General features: G+C 44.4%; 1 protein-coding gene across 3 annotated transcripts in view; it reads left to right on the top strand.

Moving 5' to 3' along the window:
• Positions 1-13414, top strand: part of ACSL6 (acyl-CoA synthetase long chain family member 6) — a 166467-nt gene that overhangs the window by 31057 nt on the left and 121996 nt on the right. Inside the window, exon 2 of one of the 3 annotated variants that reach the window (XM_053296875.1) lies at positions 2617-2734. The exons of the other annotated variants lie outside the window; for them this stretch is intronic. The gene's annotated coding sequence lies outside the window, so the exon portion shown is untranslated. The remainder of the gene's footprint in view (positions 1-2616; positions 2735-13414) is intronic. 3 annotated transcript variants of the gene reach the window in all.

Below are 13414 nucleotides of genomic sequence, written 5' to 3'. Positions count from 1 at the left end.
TTATGGAAAGCATTCTTAAGGATAAAATTGTTAAGCATATAGAAGAACAGGCCCAGCTGAAGGACCTGCAGCATGGTTTCTGCAAAGGTAAATCTTGCCTCACCAACCTTTTGGAGTTATTTGAGAGTGTCAACAGGTGTGTGGATAAAGGTGATTCAGTTGATATAGTATACTTGGACTTCCAAAAAGCTTTCGACAAAGTTCCTCATCAAAGAACTCCTGAGGATGTGGACAACCTGATTGGGGCGGTGCGGCCTACCACTTGTTCTCTGAATCCTTCTCCAACGTGGCTGCTTCTATCTAGTAGGGAGATTGTTAGAAGTGGCCTAGTTAATATCATAAATGCATTGCTGAGGGAGGTTAGGGTGCCTCCTTGTCTGAATGGAGATAAGCAATGGTTAGACCACTCCTTAAGAAGCCTTCTCTAGACCCCTTAGCAATGGACAGTTACAGGCCAATCTCCAAACTCTTGGTTGGGTGAGGTGATTGAGAGGGTGGTGGCCAACCAGCTCCAGGCAGTTTTGGAGGAAACCGATCTCTAGACCCATTTCAGAGCTTTAGAGCTGGCTATGGGGTTGAGACAGCCTTGGTAAGCCTGATGGATGACCTGCAGCATGGACCATCGCCGACGCCGCGGCCCCCAGGCAACCCTAACTTCTGGCTTCCATGCGACTTCCCCCCGCATACAGAGTGGCAGAATGCAGCCACTCTGTATGCTGGGGGAAGTCGCATGGAAGCCGGAAGTTAGGGTTGCCTGGGGGCCGCGGCGTCGGCGATGGCGACGGCGCGTCCTCGCTGGGCGTTCTCAGTGGCTGCTGGGCAGCTGAGCATGGGGGAGCCGCCGGCCGGCGCGGTGCTCTGCCGGCTTCTGTTTGGTGTTTAATCCCTCAGCGCCAGCAAAAGGAACTTTTAAAAGCAAAGCCGCGCGCGCGCCCAGGCGGCATTGGCACTGGAGGAGGCAGAAGGGGCGGCTTCTACTAAGAATACGGGCGCTGGAGGGGGCAAAGCGGCGGGAGGGGTAAGTAAACCCTCCCCGCCCTTAAAGGGAGACCCCCCTTCAGTGCCGGTCCGGACCGCTCCGGACCATGCACATCCCTATCTTCCACACCATAGAAGCTATAAAGACTTTTTACAATCTCGTATATCATGTTGGCTTTAGTAATGAAGTTCCATACACTCACATGGTCCTTCAGCTGGATTTTGGGCTGGGAAGGGATGCATCTAGCACATTCAACAAGTGCAGCTTCACCAATCACTTCCTATCGTCATCATCTACATTTTATATCCTGCTCTCCCTCCAAGGAGCCCAGAGTGGTGTACTACATACTTAAGTTTCTCCTCACAACAACCCTGTGAAGTAGGTTAGGCTGAGAGAGAAGTGACTGGCCCAGAGTCTCCCAGCAAGTATCATGGCTGAATGGGGATTTGAACTCGGGTCTCCCCAGTCCTAGTTCCACACTCTAACCACTACACCACGCTGGAGATGCCATCCTAGAGATGCCCCTGATGGATTTCTGCCTGATGCATCTCTACAAGGCACAGTGCTACTCCAAAATGTCACCTATTTACCTACAGTCCTAAAATAATCTGCAATAGATTTAATAGGGCGTTTCAATCCTGGAAACTTGTCCTGGCTGACACGAGGTAAAGTCCTGGCAAAGTGTGGGTGCATGGAGCCTCATTACTTTAAACTGCTATCTAAGCCATATTTCAATGGATCTTCACCAAATTTGCAGGGGAGGTGTCTCTTCTCACCTAGTGAATGTGTGCTGATGGCCAGGCAGATCAGATAAATGGTTTTGATTTTATAAGCAATAGATTGTTCAGGGCATATAATGGTAGAATGTTGAAACTACTGGCACTACTGTGCCAGTATAATTACCAGTACCTGTTAATGTCTGCAGCCAAATTTATTGTTAATGATGGAGGATCTGAGATCAGTAAAAAACTTAGCAACTCTACTTGTATGGCAACAGTGTATCCACTGAAATGATAAACCAGTGAAAAACAAGTGGTTAGCAAGGGTCCATAGTGAGCAGTGGTTCTCCAATTTCCACTAATCTCACATTAAGGTATAGTGTGCCATCAGGTTAGTTTCAACTCCTGTCGACCACGGAGCCCTGTGGTTGTATTTGGTAGAATACAGGAGGGGTTTGCCATTGTCTCCTCCCATGCAGTATGAGATGATTCTTTTCAGCATCTTCCTATATTGCTGCTGTCCAATATAGGTGTCTCCCATAGTCTGAGAAACATACCAGCGGGGATTCGAACCTGCAACCTCTGGCTTGATAATCAAGTCATTTCCCTGCTGCACTATTAAGTGGCTCAGAATCTCACGTTAGCCCAGCTTAATTACTCTTCAACAGTTTGCAGATGGAACAGTGGGCATCCTTTTGTATTCAGCAGTTTCTGTAGCAGGTTTCTGACCATATTCTTGGGACATGGATCCTCAACACTGAGCTGATTGGATATGGGGATTTTTTAAAAAAACTGACTTAAACTCAGAAGTATAGGTCTGTTGCAACAATTTATCTTAGACTTGCACAAGTGGAGGGAGGAGAACTTATCTGCTGATTCCTTCGTGACTGAAATGTGGCCATTTGTGTTCCTGTGCAGAACGTGCCCAAGGATGCTTGCAGTGGCTGTAGGTATTTTGCAAATAGGAAGAAAACTTTAGCGTGCGTCTGGCAATGCCATCTCAGAAGCTGCAGGGTCCTTAAACTCCTCTGCAAAGGTAGGGCATGAATTTAACCACTTTCTAGGCATGATACTGAAGTTAGATCAAGGGAACAAAAAACAGGAGACTAAATTGGAGCTTAGGTGCAAAAGCAGCTCAAGATCATGTAAATGCTGCCTGCAGAAACCTTTAATAAGGGAAGTCCTTTAATAACATGAACCTTTTATTCTGAATATACAACAAGACGCACACAGTACTACAGAATAAAAGAAAAGCCTTTAATGAATGTTCTGTTTCAACATTAGAGCTGCAGTCTTACACAGTTTCCTGGAAATAAGTCTTATGAACTCAGGGGGACATACTTCTGAGTAAATATGCATAAGATTTCACCGCAAGTCAGTAAATATAGGTTCAACAGAGTTTAGTTCCAAAACTTGACCCAGGTCTGAAACATACAAAATATGTGGGTAGTGCCTTTGAGCATACACTGAGTGTTTTTCTTTCACAACTGAATATTCCCCAGCATCCTCCACATTTCTGGGATTAGGGATAGAACTTCCCAAACAGGCTTAAGCTCCAGTACCTCTCACATTGCCCATATGGACATAACAATCTTTCAAGTGACAATGCCTCAACACCTGCTGCAAGAGAAGAAGGATTAAATTTCTTTAGGCAGCAGCTCCACAGGTGGCTCCCCATCTGTGAAAAGATGAGTTTAAAGAGCAGCATGTTCACCTGCAGAATCAATGGATTGCTTTGTCAACTCAAAAGCTTTTGTTCTTCATTGGAGACTTGGCTAGTTATAATTTTAATGTCTTTCTGCATTAAACACTCTAGATTACATACACACAAGGGACTACTCTCAGTGAGGCAGCTGAATAACACAAAGGGAATGCTACTTAGCTTCTGAATCTAGGGTGTCTCTGAAAGAAGGCAGGAAATATTCTCCTCCTGCCAAAAATCTTCTATATTCAGACTTTACTATTGACTTTGGAAGTATTTACTTCCCAGTAAGTCTATTCAGGACTGCAGCCTAAACATGGGAGTATAAGCATCTTGTGTATGGCTTACCCCAGGATAGCTGATTTAGTTCTAATTCTACAATACTGTTTAATAAATTTGAAGTACAAGCTACATTCCAGTTGTTGAATTGCATTGTGTGCATGCCAAATGCTTAGAACAGAAGAAACACAAAGTTTCTAGCAACTGATCCCAGGGATACTTACTGCAAAATTAATGCCCTCTTGCCCATGCCCTTCTTAGGAATAAAAGTCTCTTGGTTGTAATGGACGTGAGGAAAAAAGTAACATAAGTTCTCAACTGCAAGGAAGGGCTCAAGCATTGGCTTCATGCAGTACAGTATTAGCAAATATACTTAACTGGCTCTTTGAACAGGGGTCAACTAAGGAGACAGAGACAAAAATAAGCCAAACTCCTGAGAATGCAAATCAGCAGAGAGTAATTTATTTTATGTTACTTATTATATGTTATATTCCACACTTCCTCAAAATATCTCATGCATAATTTGTTCCATTTTATCCTTGCAACAATCCCATAAGGCAAGGCTTGACAAATCTCAGGTGCCAGGGAGCAATGGCACCTAGAAATTGGGCCATGGATGTTTTTTGCACAGGGCTTTTTAAAGCCCTTTAGCTCGCATCTCCTCGGGCAGATTTATCCCAAAGTCCCTGTGAGCGATCGGGGAGCACTCCAGACACAATTCAGGTTTTTCACAGCATGTTAAGAGTACAGCCTGATATCGGGGTTAAAAAATCCACTTTTTGTGTCAGGTTTTTGGGATAACTTTGAGTTTGCTGTGAAGCCTCGCAGAAGACCCATGGTAAAGCCTGCTGTGTGGAGAACTTTATGGTGCTTAGACTAGGATATTCAGAGGTAGAATTATTTAATGAAATCTTTGTCCTAGGCAGCTCTTTTCTGTTCTAAGTATGTTATTCGTAGGGGATAAAGAGAAGTCTATTTTTTTTTACTGCCCCCACGACAGTGTCCATTTCTAAGTTCAGTAATTTTGTCAAGTGTCCATTGTCTGGCTCCTAAATGTTTGGGATGGCTCCTAGTTCCAAATAAAATTTGTCAAGTCCTGTCATAAGTTGTGTTAGGCCGAGAGATAGTGACTGAGCCAAGACTACCTAGTCAGTTTCATGTCCAAGTAGATATCTAATGTGACAGTTGAGATGTGTAATGTAGATAGAATTTGCTGATGAAAGTGGGCAGTTATTCCTGCCTGAGCATTGCCCACTCTTAAGGCCTTGTCTGACATCACCCAAGTAGTATAGGAGCTGCTTTAGAACAGTTCCTTCCCAGCTGTTTATGTAATGTCAAAAACCTTCACCCTGGGGGGTGTTCATGACATAACTTATTCCTATATCATAATTGACCGTTCTGATACTGGCATGACATTGGCAGGGAAAGGTGCCACAGAAGTAATGTCAAGAGAGCGGACTGTCTGCTGAAACTAGGATTAATGCCATTTTTACTAATACTGTACATTTGGTGAAACTTAATTTTTTTTGTCCATGATCTCAGACAGCAACTGGGATGATGTGGATATTAGTCCAGATGGCATATCCAGATGGAAGCTTTCTATGCCTCTGCTTCTGTTCTACAGCTGGTTTTGTTCTGGATATCATTGCACTCATTGCGGGAAACCAGCTGTAGAGGTCTTGGCAGAAAATAAGCACCCTACATATTTATTGTTGAGGGTCAGATGTGTAGAAACAGGTACACTCAGTGCCTGAACTTGCAGCCATCTGGAAGTGTCATATGGATGGATGTCTTTCAGAAAGAAAGGGATTATATATGCCAAATAACCATTCTAATGATATTGCTGCCTTTTAAAATGTGCCACGTGAGTTTTGATGGCTATGAAGAACCTGTACGTGCCAATCCCTCTACTATCACCACCTCAAATTGCATTCCTGCTGCTACCAATACCCTTTCTCTTCTATTAATACCTATTAAACCTCCTCCCCCCCCTCAGTACTGCAAATGGGCATTATATATAGGAAACAACTACAGAGGAGACTAAGTAAAATAAATAAAAACATAAAATATTTATTGATAATAAATGGAAAACATAAATAGGGAATATATATATAAATGAAAGTGGTTTAGGGTATAAGATGACACAAGTGAAAACGGTTTCTGGAAGAGAGTGGCTAGTCCATACTGCATACAGTCAACAGGATTTTTACTGGCACTTTGATACTTCAGGTCTCAGATGGCTACTAACTCTGCAGCCTAAGCTTCCTTGGTTGCTTGGCAACTACTAGCCTCTACTATTGCTATGGAATCCTTAGGCCTCCTGTTGCTCTGGAGGCTTCAGTCTTGTCCTGCGAATGCTCCTTTCTTCTGGAGAGAATATAGGCTCAGAGTTCACAGTCTTTAACTTTAGTTCTTCTTCTCTTGTCCACCAGAGGAACATCAGTGTTCCTCCTGCCCCCCAATTCCAACTGTCATCGCAGGCTTCCCTTTTTAGAACATAAGAACAGACCTGCTGGATCAGGCCCAAGGCCCATCTAGTCCAGCATCCTGTTTCACACAGTGGCCCCCCAGATGCCACTGGGGAGCCCACAGGCAAGAAGTAGGTGCATGCCCTCCCTCCTGCTGTTGCTCCCCTGCAACTGGTATTGAGAGGCCTCGTGCCTCTGAGGCTGGAGATGGCCCACAGCCACCAGACTAGTAGCCATTGATAGACCTGTCCTCCATGAATCTGTCTAAGCCCCTTTTAAAGCCATCCAAGCTGGTGGCCATCACCACATCTCATGGCAAGGAATTCCAGAGATTAATTATGCGCTGTGTGAAAAAGTACTTCCTCTTGTTGGTCCTGAATTTCCCAACCTTCAGTTTCATGGGGTTACCCCTGTGTCATGCCACTGCTCTCTCCACAGCTGCTTTACCTCTCCCTCTCACCGACCCCAGGCAAGACCTCAGAGTTTTTGAGGGGAGGGGTTTGGTTCACTCGAGCCCTCCTCCCTGGTCCAGGCTCCAGAGGCCTCCACCACTCACCCTCCAACTGCCCCTCATCACTGGCTGAGCCTGCCTTAAATCTCTCCTGACAACTGATGCATCCCACGCCCCTGCTAATTGGACCTCCGCCCTGCCATATCAGGCAGCTCTCACCCATATCCCCCTAAGCTGTGCCTCTGTCTGCTGCTGCCTACTCGTTGTCTTGGCTGGCCGCTCGTCGGGCTGCCCTGCCTGGCCACCCGCCCTGCCTGGGACCTCTCTGGCCTTGGCTGCTGAATCAATGTCAGACCCAGTAAGGCTGGCAGGGGCCCCCACTGGACACTCAGGTTCTGGTGTGAGAAAGAGAGAAAAATTTCTCTCTGTCTGCTCTCTCCACTCCATGCATAATTGTATACATTTCGATCATGTCTCCCTTTAGTCACCTCTTTTCCAAGGCAAAGAGCCCCAGATGCTGTAGCCTAGGGAAGGTACTCCAGGCCCCTGATCATCTTGGTTGCCCTCTTCTGCATCTTTCCAGTTCTACGATATCCTTCTTAAGATAACGGTGATCAAAGCTGTACGCAGTACTCCAAATGTGATCGCACCATAGATTTGTATAAGGGCATTATAATATTAGCATTTTTATTTTCAATCCCTTTCCTAATGATTCCTAGCATGGAATTAGCCTTTTTCACAGCTGCTGCTCACTGAGTTGACACTTTCAATGAGCTGTCCACCATGACCCCAAGATTTCTTCTGGTCAGTCACCAACAGCTCAGATCCCATCAGCATATATGTGAATTTGGGTTTTTTTGCCCCAATATGCATTGGGGCATCACTTTACATTTGTTTACACTGAACCGCATTTGCCATTTTGTCGCCCACTCCCCCAGTTTGGAGAGATCTTTTTGGGGCTCCTCACAATCTGTTGTGGATTTCACTACCCTCAATAGCTTGATGTCATCTTCAAATTTGGCCACTTCCCTGCTCACCCCAACTGAAACTCCCCAGAGGTAGTCACAGACTACTAAAGCAATTATTTGGTTTTTTTAATAGAAATTCCCTTTAAAAAAGTGCCACATATATCTCCTTACCTTACCTTCAAGCCTCTCTCTTGCTTGAAGCAGTCCTCCTCTGCTTTTATTTTCTAGCCTCTTCACCAGGTCCTTCACATGAAGAGTCCTCAGGATCTGTCTGGCTGCATCTCTTCTGTCTGGCCACATCTGGCCTGATATATGTAGCTTGGAACTTGTCAACCAATCCAAACTGACAACCTTTCCATGTTCGCTCTCACTTGCTTAATCATTCTGTCTAATAGTGCTGAATAGCCTGAAGAGTGCTCTACTGACCAATTACTTTTGGTTGCCTGGATGCTCTGGACTCTATAAATACTGAGGACTTAATGCAGTCTCTATAAGACTGACCACAAGCCAGCCCTAGTACATATTTCTTCCTTTCTTTAGCAACACTTTGGCTACACTAGCAATGCCACTTCAGTTACTTTCCAATAAGGGCCCATACTCCAAACTGTAAACAAATCCGAACAGTTGCATATTAATAGTTTAAAACATCAAATTTTGATTTGATGTTTAAACTTTTCTTAAACATTTTAAGCAAAATTCACTGTGGCCATCCTTAATACATTGTATGTACCTGACTATTTGTGTTATGACCTGTAGTTTGAGTAAGAGCAAAATACAATTTGTAATAAGAAATTTAAACATTCATAATATCAGTATCTTACATTTTATTTACTATGTTTCATTCCTGGTCTTCCTTTGAGAAACTAAGAGTAGCCTGCATGGAAGTCTAAGAAAGTTTTCTATCCAGGGACAGATGTACAGTCAAGAGTTTCATTTCCTCTCCAGCCAACAAAAACTTGATTGCCTATTGAAAGAATGACGTCTGAGAACATTGTTTTTTAAAAGAGCTTGCGTGGACACCAGGGGCGTAACTACCATTAGGCAAGGGGAGGCAGTAGTCTTGGGGCCCGCGGAGGCAGTAGTCTTGGGGCCCCACTGCCTCGGGGGCCCCCCCAGAAGCACACCACATGACTCCCCGCCCACCCGTGTTGCACCCCCTATGAATTATGTTGCGTCTCTTGGAGATCGGCAGGAGCAGAGAGTAAAAGAAACTCAATTCAATGTGAACTAAGTATTCACCGTATCCATAATGGGGATGTGAGTGTGAGTGCACTATATATTGTGAAGTGTGTTTGTGTGTGTATATCAGTGGGGGGCCCATTTTAAAATCTTGTCTCTGGGCCCACTCCAACCTTGCTACGCCCCTGGTGGACACACCCAAATAAACCAACCCCTTTGAGTTGCAGAAGTTCCAAAAGGCACAAAGTTGGGGTTGCTAGACTGAAACTTGAGATAATTTTATAATCATGTGCCACTTTTTCACATTGCTTTGTCAGTTGGGATGAATGCCATATATCGCTCAATTTCTAATCCTAATAGGGCAGATTAGATATGGTGAAGGTGTTAGAAGTGGAGGACTCTGCGCTGTCTCATGTCTCAATGACAGAGGGGGACAGACTAGTGAGTCAGAGGGCTAGAGGGGTCAAAACATTGGTCATCCCTTCTCTACTGCTCTGACACTATCCTTTTGATATGTAGATTGCTACTCTCAGGGACTTACTTACTTCCTGCCTCTTTTCCCTTTCTTCTACCCTTGCAACACTCACACTTCTCTCTCCCTGCACCATGTGTGCAGAGATGCAGAAACCATCCATCTGCATCCAGCTAGCTAGCTAGATTAGAGATCCTATCTCTCCACTTTACTATCTAGAATGGAGTTCACCAATAAAGACTCCTTATATTGATTTGAAACTATGAACTGGCTCCAAGTTTCTTTCACTCTCAACATACACACATGCCTAGGCAGACTCTGCTGTGTTGTGCCTCTGTGCACTCTGCTGTAATAGAAGGGTATCTCTTACCAGAGAGAATTCCCAACAGCAGGTTGGGTACAGGAAGTGCTCTGTGGGTTTATATGCTTTTCCTTCTCCCCATCTACTCCCTCATATGCCAATTGTCTTCCTTTTTTTAGTTTTGGAACAAATATTGTTTAGGTTATATCTGCATTCATGTTTTCAAACCATAGTCCATCAACTTGGTTTGAAGCAGGCTTGAAATCTAGACTTAAAAGGCTAATAATGAATAGCAAAAATGCTAGTGTTGACATAAAGCAAACCATAGCCCCAACAATGAAATGGAGGGAAATTTGTGCATGAAAGGGAAGACGTGCATGAAGTGCTCCTGATAGCAGGTCATGCAGTGTTACATCTATACCAGGGAAGGCAATCTTGTCTCTCCAGCTGTTGTTGAACTACAACTCCCATCATTTTCAGCCACTCTGCCTTCCTGCCCCTCCGCCTGCAAGATTATGTGAATGACTTCATTATCTTGTTAGCTACCTGTAGACTAGTTAAGAAGGGCATCTGGGACAGTTAGAAGGTCACTAGTTTGCTACACAGACCCACTGAGGTGCTTCACATGATTGGTGTGAAGCACCAGAGGGGGTTCTGCAGGGAGAGTGGGCTTAGCCCGCTCTGTCTCCGCAGATGAGCAGCCGCTCGTAGCTGGGTGGCCGGATCAGCCGCCCACATGACTGCTGGCTCCGTCACAGAGCCAGCAGGGGCGGAAGTTCCAGGATGCCCCACGTGAGCACACAGGGCATCCTGGAGAGACCTCCGAACCAGGGAGGCTGTTTGCAGCCTCCCGGCAGGGGTCTCCTTATGTGCCACCATGGCACGAAGCTGTGGTTTTTCCCCATCGTGAGAATAGCCTCATTGTCTAATTACAGCACACACTGCAATTAAAAAGATACAAAAAGGATATAGTTAGTCATGCTGGATCATTATACATGTTTTATTTTTGAATTTTACTGTTTGTTATGTTGGTTGATGGTTACAAGATTGCTGCTCTTGTGCTCCCCTCAAAAAGAGAGAGAGAGAGAGATGGCTTGCCTTGGGGTTGTTTTGAGAAGGACTCTTTTTTGCCATCAACCTGAATGCTGTGCAAGGACAAGAACAGTAGTTAATTGTCTTTAACATGTTGCTTTATAAAAATTAGGTGAATTGTGTTTACTGTATTTTTAGATGTCTCTTTAATGTTCTCCATATAAGTAGGCTACTAAAATGCAAGATGATGAGCAATTGGTCAGATTAATTTAGCTGCATCAGGTGTGGCTGCCATGTTGCAGTTGCTTTAAATTTCTCTGTGTGATGGCAGACTGTTTGTGTGTATGCCTTACTACATAGACCTCCCAATTTAAAACAACTGTTTTCCCCACAATCTGATAGATATGGAATTATTTTTATACGACAACTAATTTAAATGTATCCAAACCAAACATTTATCAGGGATTTGCATTCAGAATGATATTCCTAAAGTTAACCTAGGCACAAAAAAAGTAGTAGAAGACGAAGAAAAGAAAAAAATATGCTAGTGACATTCTACACTAATGCTACTACTGTGCTGGGGGCCCTATTCACCCGCAGCACAGTACTTCCAGTGACTGTTGCTGGTGTCTATCTTATGTTTTGTTTTAGAATGTGAGACCTTTGGGGACAGGGAGCCATCTTATTTATTTACTAGTCCACATTAGGCCCGTTGCATTAATGGGCGCTAGAAGAGTTGCCTGCAGCTCCGTCCGGGCCCACCACCCACCGCCGCCTGCGGCTCCGTCCAGGCCCACCACCCCCGCCGCCCGCGGCTCCGGCCGGGCCCACCGCCGCCCGCGGCTCTGGCCGGGCCCACAGCCGCCGCCCGCGGCTCTGACCGGGCCCACCGCCGCCTCGCCCGGCTTCCCCCGCCGCCTTCTCTCCGGACGCCTTTACGCATGCGCTACGCATGCGCAGAACACCCGCAAGAGACACGGACACAGGTACCTTAGGGTTTTATTATATAGGATTATTTCTCTGTGTAAACCGCCCTGAGCTATTTTTAGAAGGGCGGTATAGGAAAAAAAAATATATATATATATATATATATATATATATATATATATATATATATATATATATAATAAATAAAAATGCTAGTCGTAGAGGCTGTTCTCATGTGCAGCCTAACCTGCACTAGAGATGCCCAGCTCAGTTAGGCTGTATCTGTGAGAACCACTGGGATTGGACTTGATCCCAGTGGGGCTGCCTAGTCTCTACCACTCCCCGCTTTCAAACCCGGTTGTTAGTTATGGTTAAGAGAGCAAGCACTCCCTTAACCCGAGCTAACTGCTTGTGTGTTCGCTGAGGCTATATTTATTCCCAGTGGACACAGAGATGGGTGCCTAGAATGCCCATCTCCTGGGCAGATCCCCCAATGCATTGTACATGTTGCATGGTGCACTGTGGCACAATGAGTCCTGGCCTCAGATCAATCCACCTTGCTCTGTGCTGCACTCTGGGAGCACACTCTGCCCTCCCACCAGGTAGCCAGTGATTGTCTGGGAGGAAGGCAAGGTTTGGGAAGCATATCCTCCTGCCCGGTAGGTCATGTGAATGGCTCCATAGTTAACTTCTCCCATGGTTTGTAAACTAGGAAACTCTGGTCAAGAGTGAACCATGGTTAGTGTTAGTGGAACATAATACTATATTTACCTGAATCCAAGACTAGGTTTTTCCAAGTTATTTGGAAATAGAAACCAGGGGATAATCTTAAATTCAGAGTTCTTTTCTTTTGGGGCACGTACAGATATCACCTGTATTTTAATCTGCTTTTTTAAGAGGATTGTCTTAAATTCCGAGTCATCTTCTATCGTTGGAGTCATCGGGTAAATATAGTAGATACAAGGACTGCCCAGTTGGAGACTCTCCAGTTGCTGTTGGACTTCAACTCCATAATCACTGGCAATTGGCCACTGTGGAAGTTGTAATCCAGGAACAATTACAGAGCCTCATGTTGGCCATCCGTGATATATATCATGATTAATGCTAATAAGGAAAGAAGAGAGGGATTCTAAGGAAGAAGGAGTGTGCAAGACCATGGTACACACATTGTTATTTCTGTGTGATAGCATGCTGTGGATAAAAAAGATCAGATGTCCCTCTTCCCCGCAAAGCATCGATTAAACAACTGCCACTTATGAGTGCTGTGTGTACCTCTTTTTACCTGTGCAGGATTTTTAAAAAAACATTTCTCTGTAATGGACAAGTAGATTTAGTGGTTATACTGAATGTAAATTTATATCAGAAAAATTCCTCATTAAACATATATTGTTAGAAAAGAGTAATGCTGATGACATGGTGAAAGAAGATTTACGACAAGGATTGGAGGGGAAAGCTATTGGATATTTCATGGGAGTTTTTATTCTGAAGTTCCAAACATTCAGCTCAAGATTTGTTCAATTAAGACTGGTACAGTAGGCACAAAAGGGAATCAGCCTTGCATTCCATTGAAACCTTGTTCTTGTACAGATCTCTAGGCCTGTGGCCAGTTTAGCAGATTGGGAACTTTGGGTTTCCTAAATACTCTGTGTGTGCACGCACGTGCAAGCACACCTATTCATATTTGGATTCCTAATGCACTCAACTGAGTCACAAATTGTGCAGGCCTAAGTTGTGCATGTATAGTTTTCCAAGTTTGAAACCTGTTTTAGAAAGAAATAAGAATATTGCTCATTTTGACATTCTTATAATCACAATTTTTCATGGAGGTGGTATCATAAAGAATCAGCATTGGATGTTGCTCTCTTTCAACTTCGGTTTATCTTCAGTTAAGGACAATAATTCCTGCATTTAAGGACAATAATTTCTCCACAACGTGC

The sequence above is a fragment of the Hemicordylus capensis genome, chromosome 2, assembly GCF_027244095.1.
Source record: "Hemicordylus capensis ecotype Gifberg chromosome 2, rHemCap1.1.pri, whole genome shotgun sequence".
Lineage (NCBI taxonomy): Eukaryota > Metazoa > Chordata > Lepidosauria > Squamata > Cordylidae > Hemicordylus > Hemicordylus capensis.
This window is presented reverse-complemented; position numbering and strand designations above follow the sequence as displayed.